Source organism: Coenobita brevimanus, chromosome 23, assembly GCF_032717465.1.
Source record: "Coenobita brevimanus isolate Jiangsu-jjx chromosome 23, ASM3271746v2, whole genome shotgun sequence".
NCBI classification, from domain to species: Eukaryota; Metazoa; Arthropoda; class Malacostraca; order Decapoda; family Coenobitidae; genus Coenobita; species Coenobita brevimanus.
This window is the reverse complement of record NC_136976.1, coordinates 39,541,207-39,554,573: the sequence shown is the minus strand read 5'-3', so window position 1 is coordinate 39,554,573 and position 13,367 is coordinate 39,541,207. Positions and strand designations below refer to the sequence as shown.

At 42.9% G+C, this 13,367-nt stretch overlaps 1 protein-coding gene across 1 annotated transcript in view; it reads right to left on the bottom strand.

Annotated features, from left to right (window-relative positions):
• Positions 1-13,367, bottom strand: part of LOC145392951 (pyruvate dehydrogenase phosphatase regulatory subunit, mitochondrial-like) — an 865,738-nt gene that overhangs the window by 267,468 nt on the left and 584,903 nt on the right. The window lies entirely within an intron of this gene.

Here is a 13,367-nt window from a genome sequence, read left to right as displayed (position 1 = left end):
GCAGTACTTTCATGGGAAGTTGTTGAATGCTGTGAAGAGTATGTACGATGGTGCGAAGGCTGCAGTGCGTGTGGATGGTGAACTAAGTGAATTTTTCTCTTTGAAACTTGGGTTGAAACAGGGATGTGTCATGTCTCCATGGTTGTTCAATCTGTACATGGATGGGGTAATAAAAGAGGTACAAGGTAGGGTAGTGGATGTTGGAGTGGCCCTGATGAGAGAGGATAGTGTTTGGAAACTCCCTGTACTGTTGTTTGCAGATGATACTGTGTTGTTGAGTGAAGACGGAGGCGAGCTGCAGGGCTTGGTGGATGAGTTTGGGAGAGTGTGTAAGAAACGGAATCTAAAGGTGAATGTAGGGAAGAGTAAAGTGATGGTCTTTGAGAGAGGTGAAGTCAGTGAATGTACGGCGAGGTTGGATGGTGAGGAATTGGAAAATGTGAGTATGTTTAAGTACTTGGGTAGTGTGATGAGTAAGGATGGAGGTTTGGAGGGTGAAGTGCTTGAAAGGGTACAGCAGGGAAGAAAGGTTGCTGGTTCTTTGAAAGCAGTGATAAGAAACAGGGAAGTGAGCATGGAAGTGAAAAAGTTACTACATGACAGTATTATGATACCAACTCTAACGTATGGAAGTGAAGCTTGGACGTTGTTGGAAGGACACAAGTCAAGAGTGAGAGCAGTGGAAATGAGTTATTTAAGAGGAGCCTGTGGAGTCACATGGAGAGACAGGCTGACAAATGAGGATATAAAGGAGCATTATGGTGTGGATGTGGATGTGATAGGAAGTGTTATGAGGAACACACTGAGGTGGTTTGGCCATGTGTAGAGGATGGAGGGTGAAAGAATGACGAAGAGAGTGTACAGTATGTGAGTGAGGTGGAGGGGGGAAGAGGGATGGGGAGGCCGAGGATGAGATGGAGGGATGGGGTGGAGAGGTATATGAGAGAGGGGGTTGTGAGTTGGGAGCAGGGCAGTGAAATAGCAGGGGACAGGGCGTCTTGGAGGCGATTAGTTTGTGGCCACCCCAAACGGGATTGAGGCGTCTGGCAATAGATAGATAGATAGACTTTCATTCTCTATGTTTAACAATTCCTTAAAGTCTTCTCTCCATCTGCTCACTTTTTCTCCTTTCTCCATTATCAATTTGCCATTTTTATCCTTCAATCCCCTCCTACCTTCTATATCATCCTATCTAACTCTCTTTACCTCTTTCCAGAACATTTTCTTAATTTTCCTCCACTTTACTCAAATTCCTTCCAAACTCCTCATCCACTCTTTTCTTACTCTCTCTTACTAATCTTTTCACCTCTTTCTTGTTCTCTACATATAACTTTCTATTGTGTCTCTCAACTTTCTCCATGCCTATGCTTCTCATCCACTCTCTATATGTTTTCTTGTTTTGCATTACAGCTTGTCTCACCTCCTCATTCCACCATGCTTGTGGGAAATATTTTCCCCCAGAGCAGTTGCGCTCTCTAAATTTATCATAGTTTATCCCTGGTTAAAGGCAGAGGACGTAGAGACTGTTGTTAATTATTCAAGCGGTTTTAATAACCCAGAAACGACGTTCTCTTTAATAATTCTTGTTATTGATAAATTAAATGCTACTGCATTTAACCCCTGAGGACAACTATGCATTGTAAATACATGTAATTATGTGGTATTTTCCACTGACCTAAGCTGCGTCTGCGCGATAGGTGACGTGGCAAGCAGGGAAAGATTCCCCTGTTAAGGCAGATGTGGAATTAAGATATTTACATAGTTAAAGGGAATAATTGGTCTAACTTTAATTTAAGTGGAACTAAGATTAATTTGTTAGATTTGCCCTGTACATATCATGATGTAATTTGACTGTATTTAGTACTGTAAATAACTAAAAGTTGGCAACCTACCATTCTATGAGGGAGGTAGAATTGCCGCGTTCACTGACTCTGCTCCTAGTTCTCGTGGAGCTAACACACTCTGCTCCTAGTTCTCGTGGAGCTAACACACTCTGCTCCTAGCTCTCGTGGAGTTAGCACGTTGTACATACACACCATAAGGACGCTTGCTTGCCCAAGCAACTCTACCAGGCAGCCTCATCGTCATCGGTTAACGATCACTCCCTCTTCATATAGCTAAGTAACCTTTACGAATTGGCCAATTCAAGGGGGGATTAGCGAAGAGATAAGATAGAAGAATAGTATTGTAGGTGAGTTAAATTTAATTTACGTATCACCTAACTCTGAGACTTGTTTGATTTACTTAGACAACTTTAGGGAAGGTAACGACCTACGAGTTGTGTACCGAGAAAATTCTTGCATAGCGGTGTCCCGGCAGGGATACCGACTTGGATACATTTAACATTTCTCACATTGTGGTGTCCAGAAAGAGGGCCCCGATTGGTTTAACAGAATTACTCTACATTTTTCACATTTTTGGTGTCCCGACTGAGTGAGGATAACCGATGTGTGCCGAGGCGCTGAATGTGTTTAAAGTTGCTTTTGTGGGGCATAGTTTACTACCACATTCGGTTGAAGTGGAAGACGTGAACGTACGTGTCTATAGGGCTCCGGGAGGAAAGGCAAGCTTTTTCTCTGAAGATGAAAGGCTGAATGCCGTACTAGACTGGGAGCATGACCGTACGGTCCTTTTCCTTGGAGGAAATGATATCCATGAGGACGTGGAAGTCAATGAAGTTGTGGAGAATATTTTAGCAGTGATAGGAGCCATAGAGGGCTCTTGTAAATCCTCAGTAGCCATAACCCTCCTCGAGCCTAGGAACCTGCCATATGGCTCTCCAGTTTGTTATGGAACATATAAATTAGTTAGCAGAGCTGTAAACCGGAGTTTGCAACGGGCCAGGAAGGGAAGGGATTTCATACATTTTAATGCCAAGCCCTTCCAAGCAATGTTGAAATCTGATGGTATACATTGGAACCATCATGGTAGGGAAGTGGTTCTGCAGAAATTTATAAATTATGTAGAACATAAGAAAGGAGAGTTCTATGCTGTACAAGCTATGGGTGGGCCTATGGAGTATTGAGGTAATAAATTCTGAGCTCTGGGAATATGGGTGTTTTGGCAATTGAGTGTGGGGATGAAGTAAAACCCTAGAGGTTTAATAACCCTGGGGGATAGGTTGAAATTATAGACCTAATCCCTACACTCCTCAAAATTAAATTAAATAATTAGCTGAGTTGTAATGATTATTAAGAAATTGGGAGAGGGGATAATTTGTACAATGAGGACTTAATCCCTACCCTCTTCAAAATTTAAAATAATCAAATCATTACTAAGTTGAGGTAAAATTGTGGTTGGAATTCATAATTAAATTATTAAATTAGAACTCCGTCAACATGTCTGTTTCTTTATTGCAAAGATCTTCTAGTAGTAAGGCAGGATGGGTAACTAGAGCCATAAATGATTGTAACCAGTCGTTAGACCAAATACCTCTGTCCAAGGAGAGAATAAATAGTCTCCTAAATATTCTGAAAGATCGATGGGGTAAGTACGAAGAGAGTTACTTAACTTTAGAAGCGGCTATAGTAAAGGCTGAGAATAAAGAACTCTTAGAGTCAGAAACTATGAAGTTTGAAAACAAATTAGAAGAATACTTAACTGTAGTAAAGACACTAGAGTCAAAATTAGCTGACACTGCCGCGGAAACACAAGTTGTGGCACAGCAGAGTAGAGCTGTGTTACCACAAATAACGCTTCCAGAATTTGATGGAGAACAGAACTGGAAATCTTTCTGGGATCAGTTCAAATATTTGGTACACGATAGAACAGATCTCCCTAAAGTCACCAAACTTACTTATTTGTTAGGACAGGTCAAAGGAACACCATATCAACTGATAAAAGAATTACCAGTAGAAGAAAATAACTATGAAGTGGCTTTGACCATCCTTAGACAAAATTACAAAGACAGGGAACAAATTATAAATCATTTATTGCGGGCTCTAATAGAATTACCCACGCCTAGGCACGATTTTGATTCCTTGCAAAAATTTAGAATTGCACTAAGTTGTAATTTAAAGGCCTTAGGTACTTACGAAGATATTAAGACATCAGATTGGGTGCTTTCAAGAATTGTGTCCTTAAAGCTACCACCGAAAACCAAGGATGCTTTGTATGGTAGGTACCAGAAGGATAATTTCTCCTGTGAAGAGATAGAGGAAGGCTTGATGCAACTCTGTAAACATTTGCAAGGAACATTAAACACTACTGAGGTCAAACTGAAGACTGTAGTAAAGAAAAAACCCACTAACCAACTGATTGGGAAGGTTAAGTCAGAGAAGACTAAGTATGTGCCTAAAGAAGAGATAGGTACTTTCCTTAGCTCCACAAAGGCCGAGGATAAAGTATTAAAGATAAGGAATAGACATGCTGAAGATATTAAGGAAATAAAACATTCCATGGTAAAAGACAGGAAAGTTTGTGTCTTTTGTGGTGAACAACATTCCAGTGTATTTTGTCAACACTACCCTGATTATGCTTCTAGAGTAGGGAAGCTTCAGGAACTGGGGTGTTGTATAATCTGTATGAACTCCGAACATACTGCCGCGGACTGTAAGACTAAATTAAATCTTTGCTTTAAATGCAAAAAGGATCATCATCATAGTGCTTTATGCCCTAGGATGAAAATTGAGGTTTCTAAACCTGCAAGCGTCAATATGACAATTGCAAAAGGGAATGCTCCATCAGTAATGCCAGCTGCAGTACCAATAGCAGATGTGAAAGTATTGTTTGAGAATAGAAACCAATTAGTATGTACCCTGTTTGATACGGGTGCTCAGAAAACTTTCATATCTGCAGACATAGTGGAGAAATTAAAGTTACCAGTTATCGGCAAGGTAAATCTAGCCATTACAGGATTCTTGACAACTAGGAAGGCTCAGTCTTTTGATTTAGTTAGACCTGTAATACAATTAGGCAGATATAAATGCCGTATAACAGCAGCTGTGCTTGATACTATGGAGACAAGTATATACATAAAGGGATTGAAGGAAACCTCTGATCATCTACAAAGCTCAGGGATAAAGTTGGCTAAACGGAATGTTGAATCAGATACTGTGGGTCCCATAAAAATGATAATTGGTTCTGATTATTGTGGAAGATTCCTACATAGGACTTTCAAAAGGAATAAGGTACAGTTGTTCAAGAGTCCAGGAGGTAACCTTATTATGGGTCAGTTGCCTTTTCCAAAACAAGTTAAAGGAGAAGCCAAACTAGTAGACTCAGTGTTTGTTACCCCCACACAGTCATTGATGGTAGCTAGAATAGGTGCAGAATTAGAACCTACTCAGATAAATGACTTGTTGGATGAAAACATTGAACCTGTACACAAACTGTGGGACCTAAACAGTATAGGTATACACTCTGAGGAACCAACCCCTGAAGATAAGATAACTTTGGATCTGTATAATCAGTCTGTGGAATTTAGGGATGGACAGTATTGGGTAGGATTACCATGGAAATTAAACCACTCAGAGTTACCAACAAATTACCAAGCAGCTAAAGCTCAGTTAAATTCTCTTCTAAGAAAGTTGAGAGATAAACCAGAACATCTGACCCTATATGATAATATTATAATGGATCAATTGAAGAATAAATTTATAGAAGAGGTAGAATACCCTGTTAACCACAAAGAAGGACATTACTTACCACATCATGCTGTAAGCAAGGATTCAGTAACTACTCCCATAAGGATAGTATTCAACTGTAGTAGTAAAGCGTCCAAGGGATCAGCTAGCTTGAACGATTGCCTATACTCTGGACCTACACTAACAGAGAAGTTAGGGAATGTGTTACTAAGATTTAGAGAGAAACCTTACGCTTACACAGCAGACATTAGTAAGGCTTTTCTCAGAATAGGACTGAGAGATGATGATAGGAAATTTACAAAATTCCTCTGGCCTCATGATCCTCAAAATGAGGATAGTCCACTGAAAACTTACTGTTTCCGATCGGTGCTCTTTGGCTCTTGTGCTAGTCCTTTCCTACTTTGCAACACTCTAAAGCATCATTTTGAAAATGCCAAATGTCCAGAAATAGGGCAGGCTTTTTATATGGATAATTTGCAAGGTGTTGCTGATACAGAGTCGGAAGCTTTGAAGGCTTATGAAGTAGCCAATTCCGAATGTGGGAAGGCAAATTTGCCGTTACAGAGCTGGAATACAAATTCACCGCTTTTGAGGAATAAAATACAAGAGGACTATCCAGATTCTGACATTCCCAAAATTCAAAATGTGTTAGGTCTTAACTGGGATACAACAGCTGATGTAATAATTTTGAAACCAATTAAGTTCTCTGATGTCACTCTCACCAAGAGGTCCTTGTTAAGTCAGGTTTCCAAGCTATTTGACCCATTAGGATTGGTCAGTCCTATAGTTATTAGGGCAAATGTTTAGTACAGGAGGCTTGGCGAGAAAAGTTAGACTGGGACACTGAATTAGGTGAGACATATGTGGAACAATGGGAACAGATTAGAAAGGAGTTTGAAACTACATCAAGCATATGTATGCCCAGGAAAATAAACAGTAATGAGAAGTCGCACTTACACATATTTTGTGATGCTTCTCAAAGGGCCTATGGAGCAGTAGCTTATTGCGCAACAGGAGAGGATAGTAAGATTATAATGTCCAAAGCCAGAGTTGCGCCAATTAAAGAAAGAACCCTACCTCAAATGGAATTGGCTTCCATAGAAGTAGGAACTAAATTGGCCAGGTATATAACCACTACTCTTGATACTCAGTTTGAAGACATTTACATATGGACTGACAGTGAGATTTGTCTTTACTGGATAGGGAAGGAAGACAGTAAAATTCCTTTCGTCCGTAATAGAGTGAAGACTATTAAAGAGCTGTCTTCCAAATTTAAATTCATGCATGTGTCCTCCAAACAAAATCCAGCTGATCTGCTCTCGAGAGGTTCGACCGTAAGGAGACTGATCAAAGATAATTTGTGGTTATAAAGGTCCTAAATGGTTACTCACTAAGGATTGGCCTGAACAGAAACAGTACAGTATTGCTGAGATTAGTGCAGTGAACTTGGATCCTGTAGTACCTGAGCCAGAAGTGATTGACATCAGCCGATTTTCATCAATAAGACAACTTCTAAATACTACTAAATTGGTTGTTGAATTTTTGAATAAGAAGGTGGGGTTTCAGAAATTAGATCCCCTAGAATACTGGCTGAAAAGAGTACAAAGAAATTCTTACGGGGAAATATATAAACATTTAGGCCAAGACACTGGAAAAAGGAATAAGCTGATGAAGAATTTAGGCTTGTTCTTAGACGGAAAAGGTCTGATAAGATGTCGAGGCCGATTGGTAAAGGCTGACTTGCCCATCCAAACCAAACATCCCATTTTATTACCTAAGAGTGGATGCTTTGTACAACTTATTATAAAGGAAGCCCATGATTCCACTCTCCATGGAGGTGTACCGCAGACCTTAGCCCAAATTCGGGAAAGGTACTGGATTCCTAAGGGTAGACAGGTTATTAAAAAATATCTCAAAAACTGCATCATTTGTAGGAGGTATGAGCAGAGACCTTTTAACTACCCTGGACCACCAGCCCTACCGAAGGAAAGGGTGTGCATAAGTCGGCCCTTTCATATAACAGGAGTGGACTACACAGGGGCTATAACTGTTACGGGTGAAGAAACTCCCCATAAAGTTTACATTTGTTTATTTACTTGTGCCTACACAAGGGCAGTCCATCTAGAGTTAGCGGAAGACCTAAGCTCAGAGACATTCCTTAATGTCTTTCGCAGATTTGCCGCTAGAAGGTCTTGTCCTGGCAAGTTAATAAGCGACAACGGAACTAATTTCGTTGGAGCAGCTCCCATACTGTTGAACATAATGAATGACCCGAAGGTTAAGTCGACGCTGGGAATCAGAAATTGTATTTGGCAGTTCACAGCTCCAAGAGCTCCATGGCAAAATGGATTTACCGAAAGAATGATTGGTATTGTCAAGAACTGCCTCAGGAAAACATTACATAGAACTAAGATCACGAGAGAAGATTTAAGAACAGTAATAACTGAAATTGAAGCCAGGGTTAATAATAGACCTCTGACTTATCAAGATGACACTAGCGACTCGCTAGAGGCCTTAACACCGGCTCACATGTTACATGGCAGGAAGCTCCATCCGATGCCTTGTGTGGATATCCAGGAAGAAGTTGATGATCCTAACATAGAAAATAATGATTTAGGACAACACCTTCGGGAGGGATATCAACGTCTGAAAAGGGTGCTGGATACGTGGAATAGACATTGGAGCGAAGAGTATCTTTTGAGCCTACGAGAGAGGTTTTATGGAGCTCAAGCTGCCAGCAACAAATCAGTTATTAACATAGGAGATGTGGTCTTAGTGAGGACTGAACAGCCAAGATCCCAGTGGCCATTAGCTAAAGTGATCTCCACACACCCAGATTCTGAAGGGGTGCTGAGACTTGTAAAAATAAAATGCAGGGGACATACCAGTATAAAAACTATTGATAAACTGGTACCCCTTGAGTTAGCAGCCACTCCGGATTCAGAGAATGGTGAAGATCAAACGGGTCAAGAGGCGCGACCTAGTAGGGCCGCAGCACAGGGTTCTCGAGAATTATGGAGGGAACTCTTGGCTAAGGGTCATATTACATGATACAACGTATCATTTTCCTTGACTGCCCCAAAACTGTGGGAAATATTTTCCCCCAGAGCAGTTGCGCTCTCTAAATTTATCATAGTTTATCCCTGGTTAAAGGCAGAGGACGTAGAGACTGTTGTTAATTATTCAAGCGGTTTTAATAACCCAGAAACGACGTTCTCTTTAATAATTCTTGTTATTGATAAATTAAATGCTACTGCATTTAACCCCTGAGGACAACTATGCATTGTAAATACAGTAATCACTCCAATATCCGGATCAATAGAGCCATCGGTAGGTTCGGATATTGGTTTTGTCCGGATATTGGGCCCCAGCTTATGGACTTGTACTTACGGACCCTAACACAGAGAAACACCTATACAACTCCCTCCGGACATGCATAGCACCTATTTAACACCCAAATCACACCAATAAGGCACATAAATGACTGAAATAAATGCAATAGACACATGAAATGTGGGTTTAGAAGTATGTTCATACATTAATAAACATTCTGGTACTTATGGACTCTAACCGAACCTAACCTAACCGAACCTAACTGAACTCTGAAAAACACATTCCTACTGCACATGCATGAGGTAAGTTTAGTATGGAAAGAAGTACAGTATGACACTTTCTGGTAAGTATAATATGGGAAAAAATACAATATGAAACATTCTGGTAAATATAGTATGGAAAATAGTACAACATGAAACATTTTGGCTACTTACAGCAAGTCCCTGGCCACCTCGATGAATAACCGCCTCCTCTCGGACTCTGACAGTAAGAACGATTTCCTGAAGCACTTGCACTACACTCTTCCTGAAGTCTTGCACTGAACTTAGTCACTAACATACAGAAGTCCGTTCTTTTCACAGTGTTCACTTTAGTCCAAATAATGTTCCATTAAATTTAAGTGTTGCACATTAACTTTTCCCAAGTTTTTTTAAGTTTCCAAAGCCAAAACAAAGAAGGTTAGTTACGTTAAATTTCTTTTCTACTTAGTCTTTTCTCCCAACTTGAAAACCTTAACACAACACACCGTTTTTTTCACTGCACAACACTCAAAATTCCCGTGTGGTCTAGTGGAGAAGTTCTTGCTGTTTATTCACTGTCAGAGCCCGAGAGTATCACTGGCAGGCGTCCAAAGGGGTGCATCGGTGGGTAGTGGTGATGGCGTACCGACTACAGAAGACTCTGAAGACAGCCGCAAACTCACGTCGAGCGGTGACTCCACTGTAGCTGATGTGCTGGGCTGTGGCTCGGAGCATGAGGGCCTGTCTTGGGGAGGCAACGGAGTGGAACCAGGCCTTGGCACAGCGGGGGACACTGGCCTGAAAAAACTCTCAATCGATCACTGACGCAAGGACCGGCGATTCTGGCGATTGATGATGCGCTGCCGGAAAGCACGCACTTCCTCCACGAGTCCCAAGGGCCCCATCTCCCTGTCGCAGTCCGGGTGTTCCAGGTAGTCTAGGACGAACTCTAGATGTTCCCGGAGTGCGCTCAGCTTGGGGATGGCTGGAGTAGTGTCCTGCTGGGCGGAGTCTGCATCATCATCGCCTTCGTCGTCGGAATCTTCAAGTTCGGGACTGACACCAGCAACCGAAGACGCGATCTCGATATCAGACAACGTCTGATACCCAGGATCGCCCTCGTCGTCGTCCAACCACTCACGAACATCGTCCACATCAACATCGTCGCCGTGCGTGCGTAGCCGTGCATGGAAGTCATCCACGTCAAACCCTAGGAAATCGTACTCCACATCTGTTCCGAGAAGCAGACGAGACCAACCATTTTCAAGAGTTTTCACAGGACTTCCTTCCATGCACTAGCAGCCCAGTTGTACAGCGCAGACTTGATGTTGTAGCGGCGAAAGGTTTTCCAAAGTCCGCTTGCCTCGAGTGTCACGTCCTTCCCTGCGCTCGTCCTCGTCCTCGAGAACCACCATCACCTCGTCCAGGAACTTCCGACGGTACAGGCGCTTTGTTGCCACGATCACTCCCTTGGTCCATTGGTTGAATGAGAGCAGTCATATTAGGTGGCAGAAACATGCACCTAATACGGCCATTCTCAGCAACCAAGTCCTTGTCGCACGGGTGGGCAGGTGCATTGTCGAGGAGAAGGAGAGCCTTTACCTGGTCGCGAGGAATTCCCAGTGTCTTCGTCTGGTAATGTATGACCTCCTTGACGAAGTGATGGTGAAACCAGTCTTTGAAAATCACAGCTGTGAACCATGCTTTCAAAGAATGGTACCATACGACAGGAAGGACATCCATCACCCCACGAAGGCACCAAGGCTGCTTTGCACGGCCAACAATAACGGGCTTAAGCCGGTGCATGCCGTTAGCATTGGCACAACACAAAGCAGATATCCGTTCCTTAGAAAGCTTGCGGCCAGGTACACGCTTCTCCGTCTCATCGGCGAGAGTGTTCGTTGGCACCCGAGCGATAGAATAGGCCAGTTTCGTCAGCGTTATAGACTTGACCGAGAGTGAGGCCCTCCCTGTCGATCAAGCCTTTCACCTTGTGCCGAAACTCGTCCACTCCATCCTCGTTAGCGTCCAATGCTTCGCCATGTGCTTTACGGTTAGTAAGGCCATGTCGCAACTTGAACGCGAAGAGCCAACCCTCGGATGCCTTGAAGTCTAGGGCGTCGTGAAGCCTTGCAAACTTCTCAGCAGCAGCCTTCAGCTCCGTTCCACGTACCATCACACCAGCTGCACGTTGCTGTCGATACCAAATCAACGTGGAGCGGTCGATCTCTGCATACTTGGGGGTAAACATAACCTTCCTCTCCACGTTGCGTTTGCTTCTCGACGAGAAGTCAGCCGTGTACTGCATGAGCTTGTCTCGGGAACACTTGATATCAAACAAAGTCGTCCGGGCCAGGTTGAACTCGCGGAGAATGCGAGAGGAAGACCAACCCGCATCAACCTTCTCCAATATCTCCCGTTTCTTCTCCAGAGTCAACACCACTCTCTTCCTTTTCTCAGGAGGCGGGGCCATCATCACACACACTAAGAGTAGGGCAGAGAGCAGCAGGAGGCCTTGCAGCAAGTACGGCACCACCACAAAAGCGAGCACGTGGGCAGCCATGGCGAAGAGCGTAGGTCTTGTCACGGTGAGAGACAGGCGGGAAGTGGGGAGGATGCAGCGGCGCTCTATCGGACGTCAGAGGAATGACGAACCAAAACAATGCTCTCACGCGGCATGCGCGGCAAGTTCAAATTACGGACGGCAAAAAATCGATTTTTTTTCCAATTTTTTTGGATTTTCGGACCATTTTGGGAATGTTTGATCCCAGGACGATAAGGTTCGGTTAGTGGGGATGTTCGGTTATTGGGCGTCCGGATATTAGAGGGATTACTGTACATGTAATTATGTGGTATTTTCCACTGACCTAAGCTGCGTCTGCGCGATAGGTGACGTGGCAAGCAGGGAAAGATTCCCCTGTTAAGGCAGATGTGGAATTAAGATATTTACATAGTTAAAGGGAATAATTGGTCTAACTTTAATTTAAGTGGAACTAAGATTAATTTGTTAGATTTGCCCTGTACATATCATGATGTAATTTGACTGTATTTAGTACTGTAAATAACTAAAAGTTGGCAACCTACCATTCTATGAGGGAGGTAGAATTGCCGCGTTCACTGACTCTGCTCCTAGTTCTCGTGGAGCTAACACACTCTGCTCCTAGTTCTCGTGGAGCTAACACACTCTGCTCCTAGCTCTCGTGGAGTTAGCACGTTGTACATACACACCATAAGGACGCTTGCTTGCCCAAGCAACTCTACCAGGCAGCCTCATCGTCATCGGTTAACGATCACTCCCTCTTCATATAGCTAAGTAACCTTTACGAATTGGCCAATTCAAGGGGGGATTAGCGAAGAGATAAGATAGAAGAATAGTATTGTAGGTGAGTTAAATTTAATTTACGTATCACCTAACTCTGAGACTTGTTTGATTTACTTAGACAACTTTAGGGAAGGTAACGACCTATGAGTTGTGTACCGAGAAAATTCTTGCATAGCGGTGTCCCGGCAGGGATACCGACTTGGATACATTTAACATTTCTCACATTGTGGTGTCCAGAAAGAGGGCCCCGATTGGTTTAACAGAATTACTCTACATTTTTCACATTGCTGTTCCTTGCAGCCCTTTTCGTCTTCTCTTCATCCCACACACCACCTCACATGCTGCACCAATTTCTTCTGTGAATACCTTGTACACACCTTCCACCTCCCAATCTACTCCAAATCATATTTAGCCAACCGCTCCTCCACTTCTCTATTATATTCTGCCTTTTTTTCATTCTCTCACAACCTTTCTACTCTCTTTGTATGGATGGCTTCCTTCTGCCCTTCTCTCCTATTTATCCACTGCATTTGTACCTTGACTTTTGCCACCATCAAGTGGCGGTCAGAGAGTCTACTTCCCCAGCCTCTGTATGCTCTCACATCCAGCACTTATCTTCTCATTCTTTCATCCACACAAACATAATCAATCATTGCCTTCCATTCATTCAGTTCACCACCCACTCTTCTCATCAATCGCCATGTATACCTGTGGATCATTTTGGCTATCACCAATCCCCTCCCTGCATAAATGTTCACTAGAGCACTACCGTTCTCATCCACTTCTGCAGGCACACCTCTTTCACCAACTACTCCATCCACCTTCACATTCCCTACTTATCCATTCATATCTCCAGTCAAAAATACTCTCTCACTCCTCTCAAACTTT